Here is a 6649-nt window from a genome sequence, read left to right on the forward strand (position 1 = left end):
AAAAAAAAAACCAAAAAACAAAAAGCAAGTGGTACTTTGTTAGTTTTTCAGGAAAGTAAAGAAGCAGGAGAAACTTGGTCTAGCAGACTTGTGGGCAGGCACTGAGGAACACTGACCATTCAGACCTTGGAGGACATTTTGCATAATGATTTGCTATCTCTGATGCTGTTAGGAAAGGGATACATAGGGGCTTACTGAGACAATAACAAACTGATGGAAGGAGACTAATGTAATGAATAGATGTCCAATTTCACCAGCTTCTGTGAAAAAGCAGTTACTGGTGGTTCAGTATGAAAACAATGTTTTGCATACAAGTCTGCAGGATTGTAGCCTGAATTTCTTTCTTTTAACATTTTCATTAGTAACTTGCCAGATGCAATAGAAAGAGTAAATTAAAACTGTAGAGTTTAACTGGGCAGAGAACTGCAAAGACAGTGGGGAAGGTAAAAATTCAAACTAATTCTGGTGTGTTGGAGACATGGTTGGAAAAAATCTGGGATAATACAACAGTAGAAAGGATGAGACACTAGAATGAAAAAGCAAAAGCACAAATAGAGGGTAAGGAATTGGTAGACAGCATCATAACACAGCTAGTTTAGATAGCTGGAGGCTTATAATAGCTGAGCAAGTCATTTTAGGTTTATGGTTTCATTGGAAATAAGAATATCACTAGTAAAGTGTAGAAAGTTGTCTGATAGTTAACGAGGCTTTATATAAACCATGGTGTATAAGTTCTTACACACTCGTGCAGAAAACGTGAAGCTGCTGAGAGAATTCAGGGGCTACCAAGTGAATGATCATTGTTATAGTGAATGTGATCTGTGATGAAACACTGAAAGAAAGAAATAGTGGATTAGGCCCTTTCCATCAGTTCTAATTGTTTTTATTGCCTTGCCCTAATTTGGGCCTGAGCTAAAGTTTATATTTTAGTTCAGCATCTGGACCAGTAGAGAATGAAAAAGACACTAATAGGAAAAATGGCGATGTGAAGAGGCAATCTAAATCTTCTAGAAAGAGGAAAAAAACACCTTTTTCCAGGGTGAACATTTTTCACTTTGTTGAAAAGTAATTATTTCTCCCAGATATCAGTCTGAAGGTTAAAAACAACAATAAAAATTAAAACAAAAACTTTAAAACTGGGAAGTATCAAAGGAATTAGTTAATTCTACTTGGCTAATTAGTTTGGACTTCAAAACTGCAAGGCTGGGTGGCATATTAGATCCCTTGTATATCTACTAAGTAATAATAATAATGATGATAAAGAAACTTGTATTTTAACTATTTATGTAGGGAATTTTGAATTTTAATTTAGAAGTGGTTTTCTTTCCAATCTTTAACTTGTGTTAGTTTGTTCTGGGCTTTGGTGGGTAAAACTGGAAACATACTCTTCCAAACTGTCAAAATGAAAGCCTCTTTCTGGGGTGTGAAGTAGATTGTATTAACGTTTATTTTCAGAAATTTATCCATGTCAGTAGGAGCAGTGGCATCTGTGTTTGCTGTGAGAGATTTGTAAGGAAAACAATGCATCCAATGTAGGAGGATAACAAAAAAAGCCCTGGGAAAGAGGCCTGGCTGTCTTAGGGCAGGGAAATATTATGTTCTTTATTTCTGTTCTCTTTTTGATTCATTATGTAACATGTAAAATCTGTAATAACTCCCCTTTTCCTTGTAGTGGAACTGGGAGACCTAATTTCTATCACAGTCCAAATACAAAGAACCCAAAATGAAAACAATAACAGCAGTTGGAATCATTTTGATGGGAAAGGGAAGGAGGGAACCACAAGGGCAGGGTGATGTCTTGGCAGTACTAACACCTGCATTGGCTCCATCCTCTTGAATTTCACTGGGAGGATCTTTGCATTGCTGGAGGCAGGATATAATTCAACAGCTACCACATAGTCCAGATTTCCAGGAAGAAATCTGTGTGCATGCAGAGCAAGGCAGCTTAGGCAGACAGCCAGAAACACCCTTAGCACTTTGCAACCTCAATTTCTTCCCCCGTGGAACAGCAGCCTGCAGTCCCATATGGTTTTCTATTGCAAGGTGTCATGAGAGGATGGCATGGTGTGTGTTTTGTTTTGTTTGCTGTTTGGAAAGGAGAGAATAACTTTTCTTTTTCCTTCAGAAATAAGGATGGCCTACAGAATTCAGACCTGTACTGCTTCTCTAGAAAGTGGTTCTTCCATGCCCTTCATGCCTAGCTGCTTCATTAGCTCTCCCAATTGCCCTTTGTATCTGTTTTGTCCATTTCCTTTTCATACAGATCTATTTCTTTTCTTTCTTATCATCCTTTGTGGAACAATTTTTTTTTTTTTTTTTTTTTTTTTTTTTTTACTCCCCTCCACCCCAAGATGTCTTTTTTCTCATGTAAAGTTGCTTAGCAATTCCTAGGGTCTAGACTTTTCTTCACAAGTGGAAGCAACAGATCTAGCATCCTTTTCCCTATCTCTGCAATAAGGCATCCTGAAAGTGGCAGGAGATAAACATGCATTCATCTCCAGTGCTCCCAGGTGCATCTCAGACAGTCTCTTTTATGGGAGAAAGATAAGACAGATTTGTGCTAGAGGTGAATATCTTTAAGCAGCATTAAGAACAGGTGATCTGGTCACCAGCAGGGAAAGAGATGGCATAAGCACTCAGCCACTCCTCTTGAATCAAAAGAGCCCTGGGAAGAGTGTATTCCCCTGATACAGCACTGCAGCACAAGATATCTCTCAGGAACTAAAAGGCAGAAGCAGAAGGATCTTAGAATGTTTTGAGTTGGAATGAACCCTTGAAGGCCAACTGGTCTAACTCCTCTGCAATAAAAAGGGGCACCAAAAACTTGATCAGGTGCTCAAAGCTCCATCCAGCCTGACCTTGAGTGTCTCCAAGGCTGTAGCATTTGCATCTCTTGGCAAGATGAACTTGCCTCTGTCTTACCTGGGAGATTTTCAGTTGGCCTTCAATGTGTGTCTAAGCGCTTAGGTAGGGATGGGGTGGGTGCTCTGAGAAAGATTGTGAGAAGATGTATTATTTTAGATGCCCATGTGGCTGAGTGAATCCTGTGTAAACACACTGCAGGAAGGGGATGTCATTTGTCTCACACCCACGAGTCCTGCTCTCAGGGGACTGTCTTACAGGAAGGAAAAAGTATTCCAGCAAAGGCTTGATCTTGGATGCTTCTCTTTTACTTTTTCCTTTCCTTGGGAGTGTTTTCTGTCACAAATAAACAAGAAAACCTACTGTTAATCTCCAGCCAGAAGGAGGGGTTTCGCAAGTCTAGTCTGCCCTCATGAGGCCCCATCTGAAGTATTATGTCCAAGCCTGCAGCCCCAGTACAGGAAGGATGTGGGGCTGTTGGAGCTAGTCCAGAGGAGGGCCAGAAAGAGCTGGAGCACATCCTGCAAATACAGGTGAGGAAGCTGAGCTCGTTTAGCTTGGAGGAGAGAAGTACTGGTGTATGAATGTTGTTTAGCTGCTTTGTTTTTATTATTTTGCACCAAAAGAAAAAGTAAAACAGAACAACAACAACAACAACAACAACAAAAAATCAAACCAATTCTTGTGGAGGAATTCCTACCAAATCACCAGGCCATCTGGGAAGAGTAAGGGGTATGTTTTCCCGGGAGCAGAAAGTGATAAATGAAGTAGGTTGTATGATGTAATACAGCGAAATTTTAAGCAGTGAATTGCATATCAGAAGGTATAGGGTGTTTACTTTCATGTAGCACTGTTTCTTTTCACATGTTATCACTGTCAGAGGTCAAATTCTAAGCAATCAAGGAAGTTTATTTTTTTTTTAAAGCAATTCATATTTCCAAGTGGAATTGTAAGGCAGGACTGTCTAACTCACAGAATAGTCACAGGGTGCTAATTCATCTAAGAAATTAGATGGGTCGGTTAGGAATTGAATGTTGTTAGTGCCTGGCAGCTGATGGCTGGGCTATGAGCAGAGACTTCTCGCTCTTAATACTCTCTTGTGTGAATCAATGTTCTGCTGTCTCAGACAGCAGAAAGGACGTACTGATTGTTGGTTGAGCCATGTTGTCTATGACGCTAGATTTCTGATGTCTGTGGTAGGGACTGACTCCTTGTCTCTTATGGAGTGGGATGCAACTTTTCTAAGTAAACAAAGATGCTGTGATGTTTACATCATGTACTTGTTGTTCCAGGGCTTTTAAATACCAGAATAAAAAAGCTGAACGTAACATTTCTTCTTCAAGCTGTGAAGATCTTGCTATTTGCAATTCATTCATAATATAATTTGAAGGCAACTTACTTCATCTGCTCAATTATAAAACAGTTTATTCAGGACAAAATCATAACACAAAACACTAAGGGTAAGGCACCTGAAAAGATCCTCCCACTCTCTCCCTATTAGTAAGGATTTTGGCTTTTGATATGTGTCATAAGCTTGGATTCCTTGCAGACAGCATTAACATTTTCTATTTTGTAAAGCAGAATGGATTTTTAAAAAATGCTTCTATTAAATTTATTTGAAGTTCTCTGCTTTAAAAGCATGATGAATCAGACCGCTTCAGTGCTGTTTTGTATGTGGTTTTTAAAAATCAGCGTGGAATCACATTTGTGTCTGAATGCATGAGTCATGATTTGTTTGGCTTTCATAAAAACTATGCTCCTTCTCTCTACTTTTCTTTTCCAAAATATCTGCCAAAACATCTTATGAACTCCTTACCTGAACATGTTTTGTCATTGGCAGAGGTAGGAAGTGGGAGAATGGAAAACAATTTTCCTTGTGCACATAAAACATCAAATATTTATTTTATTCTGTAAAATAAGCAATTTTTTTCACGCTTAAAAATACCAAATATTCTTTAAATATTATTAAATGCACTGCAAAAGCAGAAAAATGTTCAGCAGTATCTCACAGTTTTATGGATTGTATGGGAACTGTAGAGTCATGGCCTGAACTACTGATTGAGCACCTGGGGAAAGGACTCCATCAGCACTCAGAGCACAGGTGAAGGCAATTCAGCTGTGTGACTGGAAGGGGTGGAGCATGGCTGCATCTTTCTAGATCTCATTTAAGGGTTGACTGCCACTGGGGAAGGTTCTCTTTCTGGAGGTCCCTCCTTGGTGAAGCTTTCCCCTACAAACTTGGAATCTTCTGATATGGGTGAATAATCTTCTTTCCTTCTTTTATAGCATCTTTCTATTGTGCTAGTCCTTCTGTCATCACACCTCTGTTGAAATGCCTTTTTGTATTGTATGATCTGTCCAATTGCTATGCGAATGTAAACTCTGCTGTAAAGGAAATTCTTCCACAACGGAAATCCAGATTGTGGATAACTGGATAAAGAATTATGCTACTGTGAGAGAAACTATTCAGTGAATTAACACTTGAGGAAGGGAAAAAAATGGCAGGAGATAGTAAAATAAGCAAATAACCCTCGTGAGCAAGCAACAAGTGTCCTAATGGGAAAACAAATTTTGTTTGGCTTCTTAGTGAAGTAACTCCAGACTGCTGCTAACTTCACAATCCAAGTGTCACCTCTGTCACAAGGAGCAGCAGCTCTGCCTCCAACGTGGCTCTTCATCCAACCATCTTGCAGTATAGAGAATCTTCACAGAAGCACTGCCATTGGGTAAACTTATGAAAAAAACCACAAATTTGATACATATGATGCCATTTGTTATCTCACCTACTGCCTCTTTAGCCCTCTTTCCACAAGAGGAAAGAACTTTATATTCCACTGCTTTATATTCACATTAACATTACTTCTGTCCAGAGCTTTTTTAACGCATGGGACTCTTGGAGGCAGGGAAATTGTTAACAAGGAGAAAGGTTTGTTAAATGAGAGAAATATGTTGAATCCTGCTTTAAGGAATGCCATTAACTTCCTAGTGAGGCAAACATGCTTGTTCTCTTGAAATTTTTCTGATCAGGTCTCCCTTAAGGCTTGTACAGTAGGGGACAAGCAAATGTAAGGAGTCAACATTTCTTGAAAAGAGTCACTGCAGGACTAATTAAGCTCCAAGAACAGGCTGGAACAGGTTGCTCAGACGAGTGGTGGATGTCCTGTACCTGGAGATGTTAAAGGTCAGGCTGGATGTGGCTCTGAGAAGCCTGGTAAAACTGTCAGTGTCCTGTTCATTGCAGGGGAGTTGGACCAGGTGGCCTTTAAGGATCTCTTCTGACTCAAATGATTCTGTGATCAAGGAGTTCAGATGGAAGCCTGTTCAGAGCACAGGAGAGATCCAGAAGAGAATGTTTGCTGTGATGCAGAAGGAGGCATTAAAAACAATTATTAAAAAAAAAAAAAAAATAACCCCAAGACACATTTTCAAGAAATCCTAGTGGAAATGTTCTGATAGATTTTGACAGAACTGGGTTGTTAATATTTATGAAGCCAGACAGGACCTCCAGATGGAAGCTGCTCTATAAGTGCGAAACTTTGCTATTAATATTTATTCATGTGAAGGTGCTTGCCTATATTTTTTTTTTTTAGGCAATTTTTGCTCCATCGTCTTCCCAAGCAAACTAACATAAAATCTGTGGGATCTGTGAATTCTCAGCTTCCCAGTGCTGCCTGCGATGCAAATTGCTCTTCAAAGGAAACTGAAGAGAAACACAAAAGAGTTCAGAAAGTCACAATGTGAAGGCTCGATCTATTTGCAAAAGAGCATTCCTGGCAAGCAATGAACG

This window comes from Centrocercus urophasianus, unplaced genomic scaffold, assembly GCF_019232065.1.
Source record: "Centrocercus urophasianus isolate 14NV4802_14NV808 unplaced genomic scaffold, USGS_Curo_1.0 seq_28, whole genome shotgun sequence".
NCBI lineage: Eukaryota > Metazoa > Chordata > Aves > Galliformes > Phasianidae > Centrocercus > Centrocercus urophasianus.